Source organism: Rhinoderma darwinii, chromosome 9, assembly GCF_050947455.1.
Source record: "Rhinoderma darwinii isolate aRhiDar2 chromosome 9, aRhiDar2.hap1, whole genome shotgun sequence".
Lineage (NCBI taxonomy): Eukaryota > Metazoa > Chordata > Amphibia > Anura > Rhinodermatidae > Rhinoderma > Rhinoderma darwinii.
Window position 1 is genome coordinate 40091778 of NC_134695.1, and position 27514 is coordinate 40119291.

A 27514-nucleotide genomic window follows, 5' to 3' on the forward strand; every position below is an offset into this window, starting at 1 on the left:
CCTTTTAATTAGAAGAGTCCACCAATAATAAGCTGTTCATAGTGTGTCCCAATGCTGAGACCTTCAGTTTAGAGTGATTTTAGAGATTTAGGCAAATAAGGGAAGGGAAGCCTCTTTAAGGTACTGGAATACTGTAAGTACCATGTGTAACTGTTACGGTTCCCACCAAGAAGTGGATCCTTTAGATGCAATTGGTTTGACATTGGCTGAACTGAGGTGCAGAGTCTAAGGATTCTACCCATTCTTTATAATAAGTCACGGTCACCAGAGTAGTCACTAATTGGTGCTGGCTGTACCTTGGTAAATAGAAGTGATCAGAGTTTAAGCCCAGGTTCATCACAGGGAGAGCGATCAGGATGTGACAAGCCAGTGGAGAAGACAAAGACGTAACCAGAAGACGGTCCATGGGTCGAAACCAGTAGGTTGAACAAAACGTACCAAGCAAACAAATTGGAAGGAACCAGATGAAGGAAAAATGCAAAAGCAAGGCTAATGTCAATGTCAGTGTCATAGTTGGGTTAAAAATACAGATAACTTGCAGATAGAATGTAAGGATCTTTAAAGCAGGGGCGTCGCTATCACCTGGCCTTCAGGGTCCAAGTCACAGCGGTCGCAATTGCAACCGGGCCCCGAAGCCAAGGGGGGTCGCGGTCCCACGCACCACGTCTATAAAAAGATACCATAGTAACTGGGGCCAATGTAATAAAATATACGGGCCTCTGTTACTTTAGTAATAACACTATACTTACCCTCCTTCTTCACGAACGCAGCTCATGTCCTGACGTCATCTTGCGTCATGATATTACGACGCAGAGCGCCGCGCATGACGACACAATGCTAGATTGTGTCAGGACATCCGCTGCACCCGGAGCGGAAGAGGAGGGTAAGTGTAACGTTACTGTCTGCTGGTGCCCTGTATCTAAGCCATCCCTTGTGGTAGGCTTAGATACAGGATCTAACAGACAGTATCACACATGGGCTCTGTTTCTAAGCCTACCACATGGTAGGCTTAGATACATGGCCATATATGATACAGTCTGATGGGCCCTGTATCTAAGACTATCACATAGTAGGCTTAGATATAGGGCCCCAGCAGACAGCAATCTTATACTGTATAAGATTACTGTCTACTGGGGCCCTGTATCTAAGCCTAGCATGTGGTAGGCTTAGATAAAAGGTCCAACAAACAGTATCATACATGGGTCCTGTATCTAAGCCTACCACATATGTTACATATGGTTTTTTTTTGTGTGTGTTTGTGCTTTTTTTCAGGTTCGGATGTTGGACTATGTCGGATTTGAGGACTTCTTCGATGACAGCTTTTTTTATTTTCAATTAAATGTTTAACAAGGATTGTGTGTTTTTTTTATTTCAATAAAATATTTTTTCTTTGTATTATAGGTTTTATAATAGCAAATTTTTACAAATGGTAATTTAAATATGGTAATTGAAGAAAAGCCTGGAAAATAGTGACAATGTTGGCTCACATTTACTAAAGCTGTCTAATGGTTAAACATTGTAAACTTAGACTAGGCAGTCACTAAATGCGCTAAATTTATCACAGTGGTGCATGCTGCATTATAATTTTGGCTGGTCTTGCTTGACCTGTTGACACTTCCGTTCTTTAAATAACCTTTGGTTCATTTATTCTGTGCCAGTTTTTTGTTGAATTTTTATCTTACTTTGGCACATTTTAAGGTATGCCTCTACTCCAAGAAGCTTTAAAAAATTTCTAGTGAGGCACAAACCTCAAAATTGCACTAAAATGTGCCAAATTACACCAATTTGCGGCAAAATATGGCACATTTTTTGACATACTAGTCAGTAGTAAATCTGCCCCAATGTAATAATTTTATACTGTAAGAAAGAGGAGCTTGTTGCTAGAATAAAAACTTCTACTTGTAAAAACAGCAAATGCTACAAAATTAGGGCACTGCTCCAGTGGACTCACTGAAAAGATCATAAATAAATATGTCAGTTCTTCCTGTAAGGTACATGTTGAAAAGCCAAAATATTCAAGCCTATGGGCCATATAATAAAAGAAGAAAGATAAATAAATGTGAAAATAAAAGAATTTACAAAAAATAAAATTGGTAATGAACATGTATTCTTGAGCTACAGTACAAGGAATGCAATAAAAATGTGCAAGAAGGAAATAAGACTGGCTAAAGTAGAAAACAAAAAGCAAATTGGAAAAGAGAACAAAGCAAACCCCCAAAACATTGCATTAATAGTAAAAAAGCTTCTATTGAAAATATTGGCTCAATAAGGCACAGAAAATACAGTTTGGTCAGAATTTCAACACCCTGGTGGCCTTGGCCTCCATACTCACCCTTCATGGTCGTTGTTCGTTGATCCTATCCAGCCAAAAAGAGGTTAAGAGGTAGCCAAGCCACCTCTCCTATAAATGGCTATGCTAGGAAGTCAGGTGTCTGTGTCTTAGAAGAGAGATGTGGGCCCCCACCAATTTTTTTTGCCCAGAGGCCTTCAACCTTAATTTGGCTTTGCCTGGGCATAATAATTTGAATCCTTACATTCTTAGAAAACTTATCCTTGTAATTGCCAGACCATTATTTTTTAAACTAAGGGGTGGCGAATATTTTTTCTCATAGTGTGTCCAGATTACAGCAATAAATTGGGATTTTTGGACTTTGTAGACAAAAAAAGTATGTACACAAAATGATAACATATTTATGTATGGACAATGACCTTAGGAGCAGTGCTGGAGTCCCCAGGCAGAGCGCTAGCTGATACTCTGTTTGGGACTCCATCGATAGGTAACTCCTGACGTCAGTGTCCATATATAGACAGCCTCAGGAACAATGCTGGAGTCCATGGGCAGAGCGCTAATAGAGGCTCTGCCCCAGGACCCCAGTCTAAGGAAAGTCCCTGACGTCACTGTCCATGTATGGACAGTGATGATAGGGACTTCCCAGAGTCGAAATTCCTGGGCAGAGCGCTAATAGAGGCTCTACTCTGGGTTTCCCTCCCTGGGAAAGAGCCTGACATCACTGTCCATATATGGACTGTGACATCAGGATCATTGCTGGAGACCCCGGGCAGAGCGCTAACTGATCTTCTGATCGGAGACTCTAGTGATAGGAAACTCCTTACGTCACTGACAGTCAGTGACGTCAGAAGTAGTGCTGGATTTACTGGTCAGAGCACTAGCAGATGCTCTGTTCGTAGACTCCAGCGCCAGTAAACTCCTTACATCACTGTCCATATATGGACAGTGACGTCATTAGCATTGCTGGAGTCTACAGGCAGAGTGCTATCTGATGCTCTACTAGGGGATTCTAGCCATAGGAAACTCTTGACGTCACTGTCCATATATTGAGAGTGACATCAGGAGCAGTGCTGGTGTACCCGGGCAGAGCACTAGCTGACGCTCTGCACTGGGGCTCCAGCGCTAGGGAAGCTTCTGAAGCCACAGTGGTGTCAGAAGGTTCCACAGTGACGAAGTCCCTGGGCAGAGTGCTAGTAGATGCTTCCCCCGTGAGTGAAGGGAAAAAAAACGCTCCTTCAGCTGCCCCGCTACTGGATTCCCTATTCACTTCACCCTCAGTGCCTAGTGTCAAATAAGGGCCTGCATATTACGAATTCTTAAAAAAACTGTGATGCAATAAGGCCATGTGTATGACACTGCAGACAAATATGTCTCCTTTTCAACTTTTGTGTTATTTTTTTTATGTTTGCAAATTTCACAGAAAGCACAAACTGCTAGTGCTTGCTGCCTCATGAAGATCAATACAAAAATTGGTAGAGACAGAAAGTGGGGAAAGATTTAAGAAATGGTTAGACATTTTACTTGGAAAAAAGACAATACAATCACCTTTCCTGGGTCGAGGAGACTAGAACCCTTAAAGAGGCTCTGTCACCAGATTTTGCAACCCCTATCTGCTATTGCACAGATAGGCGCTGCAATGGAGATTACAGTAACGTTTTTATTTTTAAAAAACGAGCATTTTTGGCCAAGTTATGACCATTTTTGTAGTTATGCAAATGAGGCTTGCAAAAGTCCAAGTGGGTGTGTTTAAAAGTAAAAGTCCAAGTGGGCGTGTATTATGTGCGTACATCGGGGAGTTTTTACTACTTTTACTAGCTGGGCGTTCTGACGAGAAGTATCATCCACTTCTCTTCAGAACGTCACTCACAGGTCCTGCATCGTGTCAGACGAGCGAGGACACATCGGCACCAGAGGCTACAGTTGATTCTGCAGCAGCATCAGCGTTTGCAGGTAAGTAGCTACATCGACTTACCTGCTAACGCCGTCAGATACTTCTCGTCAGAACGCCCAGCTAGTAAAAGTAGTAAAAACGCCCCGATGTACGCACATAATACACGCCCACTTGGACTTTTACTTTTAAACACACCGACTTGGACTTTTGCAAGCCTCATTTGCATAACTACAAAAATGGTCATAACTTGGCCAAAAATGCTCGTTTTTTAAAAATAAAAACGTTACTGTAATCTACATTGCAGCTCCTATCTGCTGCAATAGCAGATAGGGGTTGCAAAATCTGGTGACAGAGCCTCTTTAAGTCAGTGATTCTACAGATTCCAGCAGCTCTTTTAGTAATTGTTATCTGCTTTTTGTTTTTTGTACGGGATCTTTCAGTGTTTACATCATATGGATAAAAATCTGTCCTGGTCATGTAATTATTACACAGGTGCACTGCTCCTTAAGGTTCTTTCATACAGGCCGATGATTGGGTTAATGAGCGTTCATAAGAACGCTCGTTCCGGATCTAACACTCGTTCATTGACTGTTCGTATCTTTTTTTTTGCAGCCAAAAAACAGATTCTTGTATAGGTGTTAAAAGGTGAAGACCGGAGAGGCTGCTTATGTAATGCCCTTAGAGGTGGCCCCAAGCCAAACCAGTGGAGTAGCCCAGTGGGTCCACAACCTGCTGGATGTAGCACCCTTGTGGCAATTCCTGATCCCCTTGTTTGCTAACAATGTTCTTTCCCTGGAGGGGGAAGTTATGCACAGGTTTATGCTGCTTGGTCTGCCTCTGTGGTATGTCTGCTTTTGCCAGAAAATATTTTTATACCCTGGAAGACAAAAGTAAGGGTATGTTCACACGGCAACGTCCATTACGGCTGAAATCATGGAGCTGTTTTCAGGAGAAAACAGCTCCGGAATTTCAGACGTAATGGCATGTTGCCGGCGTTTTTCGCTGCGTCTATTACGGACGTAATTGGAGCGTTTTTTCTATGGTGCCAATGGAAAACAGCTCCAATTACGTCCCAAGAAGTGACAGGCTTCTTTGACGCGGGCGTCTTTTTTACGCGCCGTCTTTTGACAGCGGCGCGTAAAAAAAATGACCATCGGCACAGAACATCGTAAAGCCCATTCAAATGAATGGGCAGATGTTTGCCGGCGCATTGGAGCCGTATTTTCGAACGTAATTTGAGGTTAAAACGCCCGAATTATGTCCGTAAATAGGGTGTGTGAACCCAGCCTAAAGGTTCCATTTGAAAGACTGCAAGCAGAGATTTTGAAAACCATGGGGCATTAATACAAAAAGTATGTTAGGAAATGTCATAACTATTTTTCATTATACAATGAATAATTTTTATTGGCTGAAACTGAAATACCACCTTATTACCACTTAATCATAAGGCTCTGTGCACACTATGTTTTGACCCTACTATTAGCGTGTAAGCTAAGTGTGTCCATAGGGCTGCATTAACCCGACAGAGGCCAAAAGATTGTCCTTTTGACCTCTGTTTGGCTACTATACATCATTATACCTTTTTTTATATGGATGGATAGTGTAGTAGACTACACTTTTCCATCCTGAGGGATCCTGCAAAAAAAAATTCTGCACAGTATATGTTTTTTTTTAACATGCGGTTTTATGGGTGATGACTGCCACTATGTGTAACTAGTTAAAGGTCTACTTTTCAATAGACTTTCATGACATATGCGTTAAATCGATACCAGTACATACTATGTGTAATGTATCTATTAAACTAATGCCTAACAGTGGCATTCGTCACCCATAGACTATAGTGGTATCTATTTAACGAATACGTCATGGACGTCATGAGAGTTTACCATTAAACTCTATTGTTGCCACTGTTGGGAATTCGTCACAGACTATGTTTAATGTAGAGGTCCAGAGCTTTTCCCGGTGTATGCATTAAGCGTAAGGAAAAAAATGTGATGTGCACAAAGTCTTACAGTCTTTATTCCTGTTTTCTATCACATAAATACTATAAATAGATGTTTACAATATAAGCCAAGATGTTAGAAATGATCCATACTGACAGTAAATCAGAGAAGCGTAGGAATCTGTCAAGTCAACATAAAATCTACAGTCCATCATAAAGATGTCATGTCAACTAATACAAGATTTCAGCCCTTAACATATAACATCTTGCTATGACAGTATTGTTTCCTTGCAAATCACAATTAAACTGCTCAAACAGTTATTGGGAAGAAGGCAGATCTGAAAGTGCCGGTGGCAGAAGTGCAATCCAGATATTGATTGTAAAGCAATTTGATCCATGATAAATGAGAGCACATTTAGGGTAGGATTCAGTCACTGATCAATTAGTCTTTCAGCAAAGGGAGCAAGCTCAATTTTTTTCCGTACCAAATTTCCCTCCTTGCTGCAGCATCTCACATTCAATCTTACTTGATGTTTGAAAAAATTGCCTTTTCTGTGCCAGAATAAATTTCTTGTTATTTTAATTTGTTCAGTTTATGGTGATTTCTGGCCTCATGGACAAACTCTAAGTTTAACACAGCTAGAAATTTCATTTGTATACAAACTTACTAGAGCATTTAGGAGGCAAAGGGAGTCAATAAATATTCACAAGTTTCAAATGAACCGGTCGAGACCAAATATTAAAAGAAGAGGTAGCAATAAGGGGTAAATTATACAAGTAAAGTTAGGTTTTATGGGAAATATGCCAGCTATGGCAACATCTACATTAGGTCTGTTTGTTGTGTTTGGCTAGGTTCATACTCTGAGTCGTGCCCCACTTGTCAGAAAAATTCCTCAATAGCGACTGCCGCATCTAAACCGTTAGAAAGAGGGGGCGGCCCTCTTCGACAGCCCATCGCCCACCATGCGATGCAATTGCGGGGTGCTGATGGTTGTCATGGAAGCACTTGGCCTAATGAAGGCCCTAGGTTTGCCCTCTTTCTGCTCCTGTTAAGTCCTAAAAATATATTAAAACTTAAAAAAGAACCTTTTCCCATTTTCCCCCTAAAGTAATGTAAAAAATGTAAAATAAACAAAATTGGTATCGCCGCATCTGTAAAAATCCAAACTATTACATTATAACAATATATAATACATTTTAAAAAAAGTAAAACCCCAGAATCGCTGTTTTTTTGGTTACCTTAGCGGTAAAAAAAAAATTTATAAAAAGTTAGCAAAAAGTCGTAGGTACCAAAAATTGTACCAATAAAAACTACAGGTCATCCTGCAAACAATAAGCTATGAAGTTACTAGAAAAGTTATGACTTTCAGAATATGGCGACACAAAACATTTGTTTTTAACATATAGTTTTTTCTTTGTAAAGTAGTAAATTAAAGTATTAAAAAAATATATAATTTTGGTATAGCCGTTATCGCATTGACCAGCAGAATAAAGTTAACTTGTCGTTTTTTACTGCATGGTGAAAGACGTAAAAACAAAACAAAAAAAATGGAGGTATTGCAGTTTTTGCAATTCCACGCCGCAAATCATTTTTCAGTTTCCCAGTACATTATATGGTACTTTAAATAGAGCGAATGGAAGCTACAACTCCTCCTGCAAAAAATAAGCCTACACACTACTCCATTGACCGAAATATAAAAAGTTATGGCTCTTGGAAGGCGGGGAGCAGGGGCGTAACTAGGAAAGACTGGGCCCCATAGCAAACTTTTGACTGGGGCCCCCCCTCCCCTGGGTGTCACACAACCCCCCCCCCTTGTAGATAGTGCCATTTTTACAGCCCCCGCTGTAGATGACGCCATACAGCCCCCCTGTAGGGAACACCATACAGCCCCCCCTGCAGGGAACGCCATACAGCCACCCCCCCCCCTGTAGGGAACGCCATACAGCCACCCCCCCTGTAGGGAACGCCATACAGCCACCCCCCTGTAGGGAACGCCATACAGCCACCCCCCCTGTAGGGAACGCCATACAGCCACCCCCCCCCCCCGTAGGGAACGCCATACAGCGTCCCCCCTCCCAACAAAAATGTGACCTACAGTGTGTCCTACAAAATACATGTATCCCCTCTCCACAGGATCTCCACAGGACAGGGGATACATGAGTGATCGCTGTCAGCGATAGGGAGAACGGGGGACTGAAAGTCCCCTGAACTTCTCCATGACTAACCTCTGACTTCCGGCGTCTGCGCAGCTCAATAAAAATGAAAGGAGCGCTGGTCACGCATGCGCACAAGCACGACCGGCGCTCCATTCATTTCTACGGAGAAGCCGACACAGACCCCGGAAGTCCGAGGTTTGTGATGGAGAACTTCAGGGGACTTTCAGTCCCCCGTTCTCCCTATCGCTTCCAACGATCACGCATGTATCCCCTGTCCTGTGGATGTCCTGTGGAGAGGGGATACATGTCCTGTGGAGATCCTGTGGAGAGGGGATACATGTCCTGTGGAGAGGGGATACATGTCCTGTGGAGATCCTGTGGAGAGGGGATACATGTCCTGTGGAGAGGGGGGGGGGATACATGTCCTGTGGAGAGGGGGGGGATACGTGTCCTGTGGAGAGGGGATACATGTCCTGTGGAGAGGGGGGGGGGATACATGTCCTGTGGAGAGGGGGGGGATACGTGTCCTGTGGAGAGGGGATACATGTCCTGTGGAGAGGGGGGGGGATACATGTCTTTTGCTCTATTTTGCGCCTTCAGGACCAGACACCGTTTAGCCATTTTTAGCACGTTAGTTAAATGGCTATAACGTTTTTATTTGTTGGGCTAACGACATGATTTTTGCGACGTTTTTTCCGTAGACAATGCAGGTTTCTTTTTTTATCGTTTTTATACACACCTTTTTTGCTATTTTAGAATTTTTATTCATAAAGTTTCAAAATAATAGTAAAAAAATAAGCTTTTTTCGTTTGAGCTATTTGTTTTTGGTAATAACATAGTTTTACCCTAAAATAGACCTTTTATTTGTGATCGTCATTGTCTACCGTAAATTTTTATATATTACATGTCTATATTAGCGTAATTGGGTCAGTGCTAGCGTTACAACAATGATTGGCGGAGGGAACGTTTTTTTTTTGGGGTGGGTATTTTATGTGTATTTATTATTTACATTTTTTTTGCACTTTATTATTTTTTTATTACTATGGTCTGTTCCTCAAAGGTCAAAAAAGACCTTTGGGGAACTTTATATATTTTTTTTTCTTTCTTTTACACCAGGCTTTTCCCCTGTAACTGGAGCTGCACAGCAGCCCCAGTTACAGGTGAAATCAGCCCTCTCATAGTGACGATTGTCACTAATAGGGCTGTGCTGGGTCTAGTAAGACCCAGCAGCAGTCTGCCACTAACGGTACCCGGTGATCATGTGACCAGTCACATGATCACCGGGAGGAATAGAGACAGCGCCGCTGCTGCTGTCTCTATTCCTGTACACAGCGCGCATTCAGCGCTGTGTACAAGTCATCAGAGAAGACAGAAGCAGCGAAAGCTGCTTCTATCCTCTCCTCAGGGTCCCCGGCAGTCACTGACAGCCGGAGACCCGACATTCAGCTGCCCGATCGCGCGGGCAGCAAGTTAAAACCCGAGCCGTAGAAAGTCTATGGCTCGGGTTTTAAGGACCCGTCCCTGACCGCTGGCCGTAAAAATACAGCCAGCGGTTGGGAACTAGTTAGTGGCAGAGCGGGGAGATACCTCCCCGCTCTGCCGTAGTGATCAGTGGCGTCCCGCTGTAGCAGCCATAGCGGCTGCTAGCGGAGCCTCCGGCCATGGTGGGGGCCCGTGCTGGCGGGCGACACGGGCCCCCTCATGCCGCGGGCCCCGTAGCAGCCGCTACTGCTGCTACGGCGGTAGTTACGCCACTGGCGGGGAGTAAAAAACAAAAAAAGATGGTTGTGATTGGAACTGCCTTTTGCAATACTTGATGTTTTCCATTAGGAAGTTGTCAACAAGCTTCTACATGGTTCTCACCTTTTGAGTTGGTCTATGGCTGACAATCACGAGGTTTAGTTGATATAGCCAAACATGAGAGACGGAGTCTACACTATGCAAAGTGTCATAGAGAACATGTCGAAACTGCAAGACCATATTGCTATAGTAATGCCAATTGTAATGAAAGATTTGCAGAGTGCAAGAGTTTTAATGTAGAATTTACAATGGGTGGGCAAGAGTCAGCAATTTCAGCCCTGGGGATAGAGTCCTTATCTCAGTACCTACCATAGAAAGTAACAAGGCCCCTATTAGGTTGTAAAAAAGGTTGGTGAAGTAAACTACAAAGCACACCAACCAGGCAGAAGGAAACATTTGTTTATCATGTCAATTTTATCAAGTTTTGGAAAGACAGGGAATCCTTCAGGCTACAAATATTGCGATTGATAATTTGCCAATTAATCCCTGCGGTACAAAAATAGGTGAGACCCTTTCAGCGTCACAACAAGAAGATTAAGAATTCTTGCAGGAAAACAAACTTTAGTCTACTGACCTACCAGAGTGAACACAGCTTATCAAATACCATAAGGAAACTGAGCCCAGAACCAAAGTAAATCTTAAGCCATACCGAATTTCAAATTACAAAAGCTAGTGGGCAAGCCGAATGGTCCTATTTCCAAAGCCCAATGGTACTTGGAGGTTTTGTAATGACTTTTGAAAACATAATGAGGTTTAAAAATTTGCCGCTTATGCCATGCCCAGGGTAGATGAACTAATTAAGAAGTTGGGTAATGCAAGATATATAGCAATGCTTGATCTTACAAAGGTTTACTGCCAAATTCCGTTAACAGGTGAGCAAAAGAAAATACCACCATTTCAACCCCAGATGGGTTGTTCCAGTATGTAGTGATGCTGTTTGGGTTGCATGGAGCCCTTGCTACTTTTCAAAGGTTGATTAACCTGATCTTGCGGCCACATTGTGACTATGCACCTACCTGCCTGGACGATGGGGTAATTTTTAGCTCGGATTGGAAAGTCAGCTCTGTAAAGCTCAGGCTGCACTGCATTTCATAAGTGATGCAGGCCTGACAATAAAACCTGAGAAAAGCATTGGGGTTAGAAGTAGCCAGATACCCTGGGTACGTCATTCGCGGCAGAGTGTTAAAAAAACCAGAGGCAGAGAAGACTTTTCAAAGCCTAAAGTCTGCTCTACGCCCACAGCCGGTGTTCATTATCCCTAAATATAGGATAAAATTAAAAACAAAATAGCTGGACCACAAACAGTGCTACCAACATCAAAAACTGAATTCAGGGTATTAATAAAGATATTAACAGCTTTATTGAAGGCCAAATATGGCTACGCGTTTCAACACTGTACCAGTGTCTTCCTCAGGACTCTAGACATAAATAGAATGTACAGTAGGCACACCTTATATACTCAAATATATCATGTGAAATAGTTAAAAAAAAAAACGGCAGGAGAGTAACTGCTATCTAACATCATAGAGCATTATTTTATCTTGGTGACCTGCACCATGTGGCGCCGTGTTTTTTCCTCTTTTTCCTATTTATAGGAAGGAGTTTCTGGTACAGACGAATGCTTCTAATGCAGGTTTTGGCGCTGTACTATCACAAATGGTGAATGAGGAGGAACATTCGGTCCCTTGAGCAGGAAGTTGACTCCTGCTGAAAAAATTAAGCAATTGTTGAGCGTGAATGCTTGGCAGTCCAGTGGGCACTTGACACCCATCTCTAGACCGCACTGTTTAGGAGTTGTTGCGCCTCACCAATACAGAGTATGGTTCTTTAGGTGGAGCTAGAGAGCTATTTTGCATGCTTTTTTCCCAGGAAGCATTGCCCTTTAAACACTCCACCAGCTGGCTTTCCGAAAGGAGAAATAGTATCTTCCAAAAGAAATGTGGCATGTTCCATTGCATGCCATATTATACAGATGTAGCCATCTTTATCTTGACTTTAAACACATTAACCCCTTAACAACAAGTCATGTACTAGTACGTAACAGCCAATAACGGGAAGGATGGAGCGGGCTCACGGGCTGAGCTCAATCCATACATAGCGGTTGACGGCTGTGTTATATAGCCGACAACTCACGGCAATGGACGGAATCAAAGATCACTTTAAATGGTGTGGTCAATCGTGACCATTGCATTTAAATTGTTAGACTCAGGAGGGCACCCCCTCAAACACGCCATTGTGCCCACTCCCCCCCCCCCCCCGTGACGCGATTGGCTGGTAAAAATGGTTGTCATGGCAGCCTGGGGGCCTAATGAAGGCCCCCAGGTCTGCCATCTTTGTACTGATGGATGACTGACTGTGAGAATCACAATATACTGCAATACATTAGTATTGCAGTATTTCATGCAAGCGATCCAACGATCTCTGGTTCAAGTCCCCTAGGGGACTAATAAAAAAAGTAAAAACACAGTTAAAAAGTATTAAAAGTTAAAAAAACAACCTTTTCCCGTTTTCCCCTAAAGCAATGATAAAAAAAATAAAAGTTAACATAGCTGGTATTGCCGCGTCTGTAAAAGTCAGAACTATCACAATATAGCCTTGTTTAACCCGCTCGGTGAACGCTGTAAAAAAAAATATATAAAACATGCAAATTGCTGTTTTTTGGTCACCTTACCTCTTCAAAAGAATGGAATAAAAAGTTATCAAAAAGTCACATGTACCCCAAAATGGTATTCGTGTAAACTACAGCTCGCCCTGCAAAATGTAAGCCCTAACCCTGCTACATTTATGGAAAAATAAAAAAGTTATGGCTCTCAGAATATGATGGCACAAAACATTTTGTTTTTTAGCAAACAGTTTTATTTTTTTAAAAGTGGTAAAAACAAAACCCACAAAAAAAAAAGGTGTAATCGCTGTTTTTTGCCCATTTTACCCCACAAATAATGTTTTTATCAGCTTACCAGTACATTATGCGGTGCAATAAATGATGCCATGAAAAACGATAACTTGTCCCACATAAAACAAGCCCTAATATGGCTATGTCGACAAAGAAATAAAAAAGTTATGGCTTTTGGAAGGCGGGGAGGAAAAGACGAAAATGAAAAAATTCTAATTGGCTGTGTCTTTAAGGGGTTAAATACACAGTATCAGTGACTTTTTCAATGGTTTTTCAATGGCTTTTGTTGTGTGATATCACAGACAAGATAAAGATGGCTACATCCGTAGTTATTCTCCCCTTAGAAGGTATACAGTAGTATTATGCGTGCTTGTCGTCAACAGTTATTATAACCATTTTTGTATGTCCCACACCGGAGAATTCTAGGTTGTTAAATGACACACTTTCTAGGCATGTCCGAAACAAATGGCAATTGGATCAAATGGATTTTTGGCACCTTTATTAAAATAATTCCAAAGTGCCACAGATCATAATATGGCCTTTTGAATAAGATCAAAGATACGCACTCTTAATCTGTTTCATTAAAGGTCACGGGCACAGTGATTAAACAGAAGATGCAGGTGAAGAGCCTCCAGCAAGGTTTTAACCATTACCCCCATCATCTTATGAACAATATTTATTTTTTTAAATTTTTAATGAGCATTGACATCTTTGTATGTTTTCGACACGTAGTAGTATAAATGAGTCTCTCTCCGATATATGCATTAGTGACAAATGTATTTCATATTGAACACTACATTTACATATATAATATATTACATATATTGTTTGTTCTCTACTTATTCAGCGATTGTGAGTTAATACTAACCCCTCTAGCCACTATGAAAAAAATGAACCATCAACAAGTATTTAATGCGGACTCCAACCCCATTAGACAAATTTCCTCTACAGCAATACATTGATAAATGAAATGTCTCATGCTAATGCAAGAATAATCAATTTAGAATGCTTATGACAATTAAGAAAGCTTGAGATAAGCCTACAATGGACCACGCTTTGTCAGCCTTGATTTGGCTAAAACTTATACTAATAGGTTCATTTTTCTTTCAAAAGGTATCCATTTGAGACAAGTCTATCAATTAATATGAATTATGCATGCATAAAAGGATTGATGTCATTCATTAGAGGAATTCATTTCATGATAGTGTTAATAAGTGAACATAGATCATATGGTAACCCTGATGGACAGCTTCTGGTCAGAGTACAGTCTTAATAAAGAATGCACAAATTAACATGCTTGGCATATTCATTGCAGGGTTTGCTTTAATATTTAGTTGGCAACCAAGCAGCATTATTGATCTCGCTGGTTGAAAAAGAATGGGACATTCGACTTATGTTAATAGAAATAAATTTTGATGTATGTTTTATCACATGACATCTCTTGTGGCATCTGCAAATTTAGAGTACTTACTATATATACTGGATATATATATATATATATCCATATATACATATATATATATATATATATATATATATATATACATTCTGAGTGTATATATATATATATATATATATATATATATATATATATATGTATATATATGTGTGTGTGTGTGTGTGTGTACATATCTTTATGTGTATAGTCAAGGGTATGTACATTTTTGCAACCATTTTTCTATTGCTTCAATGCATCTAAATGTTTTAGCTGTTTTGTGTCTACTGTTCCTTGAAGATCGATGTGTCTCCATGGTTACAGACTACAAACAAACAATGTGTAGTCTGATCCTGCATTCATACTTCCTGTCATTTGTCTCCTATGACTTGCTAACCTTCTGAATGTATGTTAGAAGGGGACAGAGAAAAAGGAGTGTGACTGAAAGATCAGACTACACAAGATCTTGCCCTAATATTAAATTTCTTCCCTGACTGAAGTAAGACTGTTGCTATTTGTGAGGTACTTTAGATAAAGTATTTGAGAGCATTCCTGTCAGTTCACTACACCCAAAAGTATAACTAAGAAAAGTTTAACTAAGGGAATTTAGGTTCCCATTCCTATCCTGTTCCATATGTAAATTGATTCTGCTGCTGGTAGGAGTAATTTGGCTAAAGTGGTTGTCTCACAAAGACTGACGTCTCACACCAGCTGTCTTTCAGGGAAAGTCGCTGTTGGCTATATATAGTTAAAAATTGCTGGGGAAATGTGGTATTACATGCGGATGCGTAATACATGAACTGCTGAAGTCTACCAAAACGAGAGCTACTCTTTCTTATTGGCTTTCCGCTTTGGCTCATTGAGTGGTCCCGAGTGGCTATGACGTCTATATGCCCTAATAAAGCACATGGAGAGGGGTTCTCTTATATATGATGATTGACTCTATGTATAAATAAATGCAAATGTTGCTTAAGTTATAATAAGAAAACTTAACCTCACTTGTTCCAGACATGCAGATTGCCAACTCAGAGTACAAGCTGTCAGCACATTGGACTGTGTCAGACTATGTAGGGAAGGGGAGTGGTAACACCCAGTTGTTAACTTTTTCAAGCATTTCCAGGAGGAATAACAAAGGGTGACACAATGCAGACTTTTAAGAAAAGATGCTCTGGAAATTTTATGACATAGGTATTGCAAGTATTAACTAAAACAGATATGTCAGCCCTCTTTAAGGACTACTTCAGTGACATACAGCATGTTCGGCTGTTTCCTAAACTCATCATAGACTTGCATTGCTCTTTTTTTTCCTATTGTTTGGCATCAGAGCAACAACAGGGGACAAGCGACCCTGTTCTGCCAATCAGTGCCAGAAATTTTTGGAAGAGTTTACGTTGCTCAATATGGTCATGTTACCATTTGGCAGTGCTGGAGACAGAAGCTGTTCCCAGGGACTGTGACTACCTTGCATTCACTTTAATGAAGCGTGTAAAGTTTAGATGAGTGGACACATAGATTTTATGTGCAGGAAAAACAGAATTAACTGTCTTCATGCATTTTGTAGCTGACTATTGCATTTAGCTAATGAAAATTGAACCGCGGCATTAATTTCCATTATGGTCAGTGATACAAATAGGAAATTAAACCACATATTTGGTAATTCGCATTCTAAGTTATAGTTGTGAATTTCTACCTAGACATCCTGTTGTTCTCTAAAACATTGTGCACAGCCAACTGTATAATAACGGCTATAACTGTTTACCTAGAAAACATGTGAACGGGTTATAGACAACAGAGCCACCATATGTTTTTGTGGAATTGCTTGAGTAGCTAAAGAAGATCTTACAACACAAAGAGAGCAATACAAATTTGTGTTACTTACATCATTTTTAAGGCACTGTAACAATAGGAAAGAAATTTGTGCTACCGAGCTGCTTGGGTGATGTTGACAAATTAAACTGACTGTCCTTCCGATACACAGGGGAGCATTCTTTACATATTTTAGGATGTGCAGCAGATTTTACTGGGTAGACTGTAGCACACCCTTAAAGCTAAAGCAGTTCATGCACAACACATGTGAAATCATTTTCTTCTATGTTGGCAGGAAAAAAATCAATGAGAGCATAACATCGGTAAAGTAGAAATTATTTACCCACGGAAAAACATTCAGGTGATACCTATCCCTCTTCGAGGCTACAGCTCAGCCCTGTAACACTTTGGATGATATAAATTCCCTTGCTAGGGTGGCACTCCCCAAAATAGGTTGCATTATGTACACAACACCGATGACAGCTATGAATCACTGGGTAGCTGCTCCTCTGTAAGTGAAAATTTGCAAGCAGCCGGTCATTATTATGAGAAGAAGAAAATAAACAGCGTTTGTTTTTCTGTGCTGCCCGCTTCATATAAAGCAGAATGCAGGGAAACTGTTCTTTGTTTTCTGCCAGTACACCGCATTTCGGGACTGGCCAGGTCTTTTTATCAGAACCAATCTGGTCCCAGAAATTGTCTTTACGTTCAGCACAACACATTGTGGCAATTGCCTGGTCCCTCCACCAGCAAATGTTGAAAGGACCCGAAATCAGTCCCGAAAAAAGTTTTGCTGACAATAGAAAACATTTTTAAATAGAATTATTCTTTCATTCTCCTTCTTATGAATCCGACAGCACCCAACAAACTATATTATTATTATTTTTTCATCTTTTCTGTTTTGGGACTACAGAGATTAAATATGTCTCCTATGATATCTACCAGATACAGATGACCAGACCAATCATGACAATTTTGTCCAAATGATGGGAGATTAGCCCAAAATTAGGGGTAAAACTTTAGAGATCAGAAAGTAACAGGATTGGGAGATTAGCCCAAAAGCTGATTGTTGTCTAACAGCAATCTTCAGACATTGAGACATTAAGTCACAATCAAATATAGACCTTCACCAATTTCTTAAATGATGGAGTAGCCGAACCCTACTAGTAACCACACAGATATTTCCACCACTGGAAATCTCTAACACAACATTGTAAATGAAGGGACATTCAGTCTTTCAAGCATGCCACAGCTTTTTATACTGGAAGTCAGTGGTGGTCAATGGTCCCTAACTCCATCATTGGGATCTTCTGTATTTATGATATCAACTTTATAATTGGTGGTATCGCAAAGCATGATGTAAGTGAAATACTATTTTCAGTGATGGCATGAAACAGATATCACAATAAGGTCCTGAAGAAATGTTATCTTATGGCATCTGTTGACTGTAGATAAAACCCTATTTGGCCACATGATGTAGTCAATTCTGCATTATTGTGTACTGTATGCACCTTGGAGACCAACTCTGAAATTCAATTCTCTTTCCTAATTTTAGTATATTTTGAGGAATAAGTTAGGCTGTAGTCAACCATGTGCAATACACATGTCTATAATAAACCTTAGAGAATCTGACTGGAATTTAATAGTTATAATTAATCAATGAGACGCTCTATAAATATCTTCCTGAATTTCATCTCTTGCGGATACAATGTTGCAAGTATTTGTTTTATCATATTCAAATTTGACAGCTGATTATTAAGGACATGAGTTGCTCGGGGCACTTTGGAGCTATTCTTTGCTTATATGCATGTCAGTTTTTTTAGCATACAGTTTTTCCATATGTAATGTTTCATCCACACCTAATTGTAGTCATGATGAGGTCTTCTGTCTTTGTCAAGTGTATTATATGTTACTATTCAGTAAAATGTACTAAGCATTTGTCCCTCTCTCCAATGACTCATTAGCATTTGTATGTTACATTTCTCTATGAACGTGACCCCTACACAATTACACCACTTCCTGAGTACAAAATGGTTTTGTTGCTTTTATATGAATAGCATGTTCAATCCATTGGTCATTGCTATCGGAAAAGAAGTAATGTAAGTGCTGTAATACCATAGTAAACTGAAAACATTTCATGTAGTATTCTTTTTTTTCCAGTGATGGTAGTTGTAATAATAGTACCAGAAGCAGTAGCCCCTCATACATTCAGCAAAGCTAGTAATGTTACTAGTGTACAAATACAAAACTAATTTAGAGGGATCCCATTTCAGGACCCCATTTAGAACCTAAAGATGAGAGCTGTCTCCTATTGTTTTCATAGGACTCTTTGAAATGCTTTGATTTCTTTACAGGGAAAACAAAAGTTTTCCTTAGGCTAGATTCACACGAGCGTGGGAAAACTCGGACGTGATAAACGTGATGTTTTTCACATCTGAGGTGCCCCCGTGCGGGTTCCGTTTTCACGGATCCCCATAGACTTGATTCTATGGAGGGATCGGTGAAAACGGAACAAAATAGGACAAGTTCTATTTTTCAACGGACCCTTCACACGGCCTGTTGAAACAATGGCCGTGGGAACAGCCCCATTGAATTACATAGGTCCATGTGACAGCTGTTGTTTCAACGGCCATCACACGGATGTATTCAACACTCGTGTGAATCAGACCTTATGGTTTCCCAACTGATTACAGCTAATCACGTAGTACCCAACAGTAGGACTAGTTCCATGGTCTGGAAGTAGAATATTCGCTCAAATATTGAATATGAGTAAAGGACCAGATATTTTAGGCTAAAATGAACCTGAGACAGAAAAAGGGTATATTTTTTACTTTTTACAGAAATAGTGCCACCCTTGTCCATTGTCTTTGCCTGGTATTGAAGCTTAGCCCAATTTAAGTGAATTGCAATACCAGACACAGCTCATGGAGAAGAGTGGAACTGTTTCTAGGGGAAAAACAAAAACAAAAAAAACCCCATCATTTTATTCTAATCTCATACAAACCTTTTATTCCCAGACCTGTTTCCAGCTTTCTATAGCAGAGTAGAGGTGTAATTGGAGTCCTATAATTTGTACAATTCTTTTGATTCTGTTGTGAAGTTGATGAAAACGATTTTTAACTGCTACAGAATTTAAAAGTTGCGTGAAATTGAATGCATGTCTTTTATTGTGTTTAAGTAGACTGTATTATGACATAGGAGCCCAGTACTCACATTAATGTAGGACCTCTGATGAAAATATTATCATGTTTGGTTTCCAAGCAAACAACCTTAAAAAACTTCTATATATTCATAACAAATAATATTTTAAATTATATTCTTCATTTTAACAATTCTACAAAGCACTCTGTGATTTATAGAAGGCATTGATCCTCCTGCCTCTTTTAAGTAGGCAAAAACTTTTCTGAACAAAGCTTGACAAAGCTTTCAAACATTACACTTCATATACAATTATCAAAGATCTCTTAGCCAGCACATACCATCACAAATCTGGGAACCTTTTATTAATCCAGCCAAAAAGGTGAGAGGTATCTTAGTTTACTATAAAACTAATATCATGAGGTATACCAGAAATCCCTAAAAATTAGATGGGAGATGGGAGAGGGTCTTACAGAAGGGTTTTTGTAGTAAACCAATGGCTGGCTTCCTTTAGCCTGGTACATTTCGTATCCAAAAATATGCAAAATATAAAGAAGTCACAAGGAAGTTACTGTGTGATTGGAGTTCAAACCCCAGAAATGATGAGAAGAATAAAAAAAAGCAAATAAAACACGCTGGAGGGGTAAAAAAGAAAACTAAAACCTAAAGAAGACCTAATCCATGTATGGTGGTTATGTGACAAAATGCAGAATTTTTGGGGAAAGGGGAGTTAACCTAATTTATATAACATTTGAATACTTGCCTCCTCTAGACCCCAGTATCTTTATGTTTTTGATAGATATAGAAAAAGTTTTGTCTAAAATATTAACCCCTCTCTTACAGATAATCCTGAATTGTCATATACTAATTGCTAAAAACTGGAAACAGACCAAAGTGCCCGCACTAAACGAAGTAATACATTTGGTGGATGAAAACCTCCTCCTTAAATTTTTAATAGCCAACATCCAGAAAACAGAAAAGCCTATAACTAAAAATTGTGCCTGCTACAAGAGAAAAACAAAGATGATAACTCAAGAAGGGGACTCCTTATACAAATATTACTACCACTACACTTTATTATAAGTGATCATATGAACTTGGGGTAAAATTTAAGAGGCTAATTATCTTTAAGGAAATTGGGGTAGCCCCTCCCCCTCCTTTTCCCCCTCTTTTAATATTGCTTTTCTTGTTATAGCAGGAATAGTGTTTGTTCTTTCCTTTTTATTTAAAGTATTTTTACATTTTTAAACACAAACTGGTGAAAAGGCAATTATTAGCAACCAAGCCAATTGAGTACCGCATAGCAAAGGAGCATATGGAATCACAGACCCATGCTAAAGACAGGAGCGCATACATGAAAGTATGAATTTTGACCGGGTAAATCAATTACGCCTGTTTTGTACAAGATTTTATTAATAAACATTATAAAAAAGAATACAAAATATACATACCTTACTTAGCAGGACTTTAGACATTAACCCCTTTAGGACGCAGCTATTTTCGATCCTGCTTAAGCAGCGATTTTTTACGTTTTCTCATCACTGTGTTCCGAAGGCCATAACTTTTAAATTGTGAGGGTTTGTTTTTTTAATGGTATCATTCTGGGGTACATATAATGTATTAAAAACAGTTTTTTTTCTGCTTCTTTGGGGGGAATGGAAACAATTTTGCCATTGTTATTTGGGTTTTGTTTTTACCAGGCGGTAAAAATGACATGTTAACTTTATTCTGTGAGTCGTTGTGATTATAGCGATACCAAATTTATATAGTTTATTTTTAATGTTTTACTACTGTATTTGCTGTCATGAAGTCTTCTCTTTATGGTAGACTGAGATACTGATACACCTACTTCCAGGAGAGTGTTCTTCACTTGGGTAGACATTGTGAAGGGGTTTTTCTTCACCATGGAAAGGATTCTGCGATCATCCACCACTGTTGTCTTCCGTGGACGTCCAGGCCTTTTGGAGTATCACCAGTAAGCCCTTTTTTTCAAGAATGTACCAAACTGTTGATTTGGCCACTCCTAACATTTGTGCTTCTCTCTCTGATGTATTTCTTCTTTTTTTTCAGCCTAACGATGGTCTTTTTCCCTTGCATTGAGAGTTCCTTTCACCTCATGTTGTGGGTTCACAGCAACAGCTTCCAAATGCAAATCCCTCACCTGGAATCAACTCCGGACCTTTTACCTGCTTAATTGATGATGGATTAATGAGGGAATAGCCCATGCAGCCCATTAAATAACTTTTGAGATAATTGTCCAATTACCATTGGTCCCTTGAAAAATAGGCAGCTACATATTAACTGGTTGCCGACATAGGACGAGTATGCTCGTCCTGAGCGGCTAGCACTTCACGCATTAGGACGAGCATACTCATCCAGTGTGACAGCCGCTGTGCGCGTCTGTGCGCGCGATCGAGAGCGGGGCAACGGCTGTAATACACAGCCACGGCCCCGCTCTGACAGCGGAGAGAAGAGAAACGTCTTCTCTCCGCCGTTAACCCTTTGATAGCCGCGATGAAAGCTGATCGCGGCATTCAAAGAGGGGGGCTGCACATTGATCGCGTCACAGAAAATAACTGTGACGCGATCAAAGCCCACAACTCGTAAGGGCAGACAGCCCAGGGTCCATTGCAGGACCCCAGGGCTGTCTGAACATATTCCCTGTTAGGGCATGCTGAGGTATGCTCTAACAACTGCCTGTGTACTATCAGTACACAGTCTAATGTACTGGCATATACATCTATGCCAGTACATTACAGTTACAAAATCAAAATCCAAATTATAAATCCCTTTATTGGATTAAAAAAAAAAGTTAAATGAATGTAAAAAAAAATGAATGATAAATAAATAAATAAATAAATAAAAAGTAAAAAAAATACACAGAAACACAAATTTTTTATAATAAATAAACTTTTTAAAATATAAGTCCCAAAACATGAAATAATATAGACATATTTGGTATTGCCACGACCGTAACAACCTGTACAACAAATGTATAACATTATTTATGATGATGTGTATGGTGTAAAAAAAAAAATATTAAAACTGCAGTGGAACTGCTTTTTTTCTGCATTTTCGCCAAAATAAAAATTTATAGAAATTAAACGATAATGTATTTGTACCAAAAAATGGTACCTATATAAAGTACAACTCGTCCCGCAAAAACAAAGTCTCATACAACTACGTCGTACAAAAAATAAAAGAGTTATGAGCGTCGGGATGCAAAGAGGGAAATGTAAAAAAAATTGCTCTGTCCTCAAGGCCAAAATTGGCCGTGTCCTTAAGGGGTTAAAGAGCTGTAATTCCTAAACCCTTCCTAAAATTAGGATGTGAATACCCTATAATTAAAGCACTTTGAGCCCATATTGATTATATAACTGTATATTCAATATGTTTTGGTAAACAGCTAAAATGACAAAACTTGTGTCACTGTCCAAATAATTCTGGACCTAACTGTAACTTACTAAAAAAAAAGTTATAAATTTTTTATGAAACCAGTTTTTTTGCGTTTAAAATTGACGATGTTCCCCGTGCAGCATGAAATAACTTGTTACCTTTATTCTATGGTTCAATATGATTATGGAGATACCAAATATTTATATATTTTTTTATTTTACTGCTTTTAATAATAGCACATTTCATGAAAGAAAAATAGTTTTTATGTCACCGCATTCCAAGAGCCACAACTTCTTTTTTATGTCAATGTATCTGTATGCGGGCTTGTTTTTTGAGGGACGAGTTATATTTTTTAGTGGTACTATTTTGGAGTACATATGTAGCGTCCATGGCCGTGGGTCGTCGGGTTTACTCACCTCCCGATGCCCGCAACCATGGATCAGTGAGCGCTGGCTCGCATCTTCTGCCTAAGAGACGCCAGCGCTCACTTCCGCTCTGATCCACTGTGTCTCATAGGGTGCGCACGCACGCTCGTGCGCAGTCTTAAAGGGCCAGCGCGCACATGTGAACAATCATCATCATCAACTACACATGATTCCTGGACTTTAAGAAGGACTCTGCCCTTCTGATCCTTGCCTGAGCATTGTTATTGTATCCCAAGTCTGTCTTGCAAATGGTCCCTTAGTGTTTTCCCGTTCTAGTTGTTACCCGTGCCCTGTTACCCATATCCTGTATCCTGTGCTGTGTTCTCGTTTCTGAGACTCTTAGCGTTGGAGTCATGCCCTACTGCTGTCGTTTGCCAGGTCCAGTGTTGTTTGCCACGTCCAGTGTCTTCTGCCATGTCCAGTATCTTCTGCCACGTCCGGTGTCTTCTGTCATGTCCGGTGTCGTCTGCCACGTCTAGTACTGTCCGCCACGTGTGGTGCAACCTGCTGCACCTACCTCCATCCGTGCTCAAGCCATAGCCACTGTCTGGTCGAGTTCAGGTACCTGTGTGTTACGAATTGCTATAGACTTTTGTTTAGATTGTGACTAGGCCAGCTGCCTCTTCCCTGCGGCGGAGCGGCCTAGTGGGTCCACATACCCTGTGATCGTGACAACATATAATATATTGATTAACTTTTATGAATTGTTTAAAAAAATGTATGTCATACGTGTGACTTAAATAATTTGTTGACTTTATTATACTGTCGTTACCATCGCGGCGACACCATATATGCAATTTTGCTAAATAAAACCACTTTTTATGGAACAAAAAAGTTTATTTTTTTAAATTTTTACTGTGAACACTTTTTTTTTCTCCTTTTAAGCTTTATTTAATTTCAAATAACAATTTTTTTAGTCCCACTAGGGGACTTCAAAATGTGATCTACTAATCGCCTATATAATGCTTTGGTATACCCAGTATACCAAAGCATTATTGCCTGTCAATGTAAAACTGACATGCAATCTATAAGGCCATGCCTTAGGCACGGGCTAATAGTCATATATTATTCATAGCATAGTCCTTAGTTCAGACGAAGATATTGCAGGACGGAAATGTGAAGAGGTGCATGTTGATGCGACATATCGGAATGTAACTCCTTTCTCATGCATGAGATAGGGCGAGGTTCCCCCGAAACGTCTCACCAGTGTGCACCTGTGCACTTTTACCTCCTGCAACGTCTCTGTATGAACTAAAGACTTATGCTATGAATAATGTAAGCCACTATTACCATATACTGTTTGAAATGTACAATTACAGTCAGTGTGCTTGAATTTTTTTTTGCAAACATAAAGAAACAAATAAGAAGAATGAATCAATGTCGTGTCCAGCTATGTTGGGTTCAACTGTATGAATAAGTGAGTGTGGGGGGGGGGCCCCTCTAAAGGCTATGTGCACAGTAGTGACATCATATTCCCATGCCAAATAATACTGTTGTTGATTAATAGGCATACAGCCATGGCAAGTTTGGGGGAATTTTTAAGCCCCTGGTTACCATGGCCCATCGGTGTCCCAGGATCTTGTCATGGGGCCCCAATGCGGTGGCAGAGGGAGCCCCTTCCTTTGGTAGCCACATAGATGCCGCGGCCTCCATTGACCGCGGCATCTAAGGGGGTTAAACAGTCAGGATCGAAGCTTGTAGGCTGCAAATTTCAGCCGGCACCCGCTGCGGATGCAATGGACACAGATCCTGTGGCATCTCATCCACTGGGCATACCATTACGCCCCATCACTATAAATAGACCGCAATCAGGGCATAATGGTTTAACTGTTTGCATGAACGAGTTAAAAAAAAAAGGTTTCAATATTAAGAGTGGGTTTTCAGGAGCCAAAATACTTTCTCAATGTAATAGAACTTCACATTTCTTGATATCAAAAGAATTTAGAAAACTCCATAACTTATTTATTTATACAAAAGCATGGATGGTATGAGACAGACAGACCATATGTTTAACCATATGATAGATTCCACAGCATGATATAAAAATCTTTCGGTTTATATGATACATCTGGATATATCTAAAATCTCTTATAATTTATAAGTCTGCAGCATCTGGTCATCTACAGTCAATCTTAGTTTCCTTGACATCTGCAACTTTCTCTTTTCTTCAGGTGAAAGAAAGTGCTAATAAAAAAATTAAAAAAAGATAGTAGAGTAATATTCAAACACAAATATTAACCAGGTATTATAAATAGGCTAAAACAATAGAGCACTAGATGTGTCCTAACTTTTTTAAAATAGTATTTGATTAAAAAAAAATGTGACCCCGAGTACTAGTCCCAAACATGGCTGTATTGTGGAGGGGCAAGAGGGGTTGTTTGTTCACTTACATTTTCTCATAGCTATATCGAGAGGTAGGAGGAGTAGACGGCCACCTAAGGGATCCTTAATGCAATTTATGGATGAAAAAAAAAGCCTGATTGAGAAGAACTAACATTGGGTGCATATGTATTTATATAATGTAAAAAGAAAGTTTGTAGTCAGCTCAACTCGCACAGACACTTTTTGACTTGTATCGGCTTCAAGATGCATGGAGGGTGGACGGGCTGCCGGCGAACTACAGGCCATAGTAATATCCAAGGAAAAATAGATTTTTTGATCAAGACTTATTCGATTAAAATGTTGTATTTATTATTTCATTAAAAATAGGTTCGACATTCTAGATCACGCTTACGTGTTTCGAGGCAACTCTGGATCTTAGTCATAGCAATATTATCAGTGCTAGAATACAGTTTAAAAACACAAGCCAACCTTTCACATATCAAGGGGTGGGATATATTAGACAGTAAGTGATCAGTCAGTTCCTGAAGTTGTGTATAAGGCAAGAAAAATTAGCAAGTGGAAGAATATGAGCGACTTGACAAGGGACAATTTGTGATGGCTAGATGGCTCGGGTCAGAGCATCTCCAAAACATCCGGTCTTGTGGGGTGTTCCCAGTATGCTTGGTCAGAACCTACCGAAAGTGGTCCAAAGAAGCATAATCAATGAACCGACAACAGGATCATGGGCTTCTAAGGCTCACTGATGTTCGTGGGGAGCAAGAATTAGTACATCTTGTCCAATCCCACAGAAGAGCTACTGGAGCACAAATTGCAGAAAAAGTTAATGCTGGCTATAATAGAAAGTTTTAGGAACAAACAGTGCATCGCCTCTTGCTGTGTTTAGGGCTGCATAGTCACATAATGGTCAGAGTGCCCATGCTGACAACTGTCTACTGCTGAAAGTGGCTACAATTGGCATGTGAGCATCCGAACTGGATTAGGCAGAAATAGAAGAAGGTGGCCTAATGTAAAGAAACATGTTTTCTTTTACATCATATGGACAGATCTGTGAGTGTGCATTGCTTGCCAGGGGAAGAGATGGCACAAGGATGCACTATGAGAAAAAATGTATGTGCGTTCCACATAAATGACTTGATAACTTGCAGGACACAGTACATACAGTGAAGGAAATAAGTATTTGATCCCTTGCTGATTTTGTAAGTTTGCCCACTGTCAAAGACATGAACAGTCTAGAATTTTTAGGCTAGGTTAATTTTACCAGTGAGAGATAGATTATATTTTTAAAAAAAACTGAAAATCACATAGTCAAAATTATATATATTTATTTGCATTGTGCACAGAGAAATAAGTATTTGATCCCCTACCAACCATTAAGAGTTCAGCCGCCTCCAGACCAGTTACACGCTCCAAATCAACTTGGTGCCTGCATTAAACACAGTCTTAAATGGTCACCTGTATAAAAGACTCCTGTCCACAGACTCAATTAATCAGTCTGACTCTAACCTCTACAACATGGGCAAGACCAAAGAGTTTCTAAGGATGTCAGGGACAAGATCATAGAGCTGCACAAGGCTGGAATGGGCTACAAAACCATAAGTAAGATGCTGGGTGAGAAGGAGACAGTTGTTGGTGCAATAGTAAGAAAATTGAAGACATACAAAATGACTGTCAATCGACATCGATCTGGGGCTCCATGCAAAATCTCACCTCGTGGGGTATCCTTGATCCTGAGGAAGGTGAGAGCTCAGCCGAAAACTACACGGGGGGAACTTGTTAATGATCTCAAGGCAGCTGGGACCACAGTCACCAAGAAAACCATTGGTAACACATTACGCCGTAATGGATTAAAATCCTGCAGTGCCCGCAAGGTCCCCCTGCTCAAGAAGGCACATGTACAGGCCCGTCTGAAGTTTGCAAATTAACATCTGGATGATTCTGAGAGTGATTGGGAGAAGGTGCTGTGGTCAGATGAGACTAAAATTGAGCTCTTTGGCATTA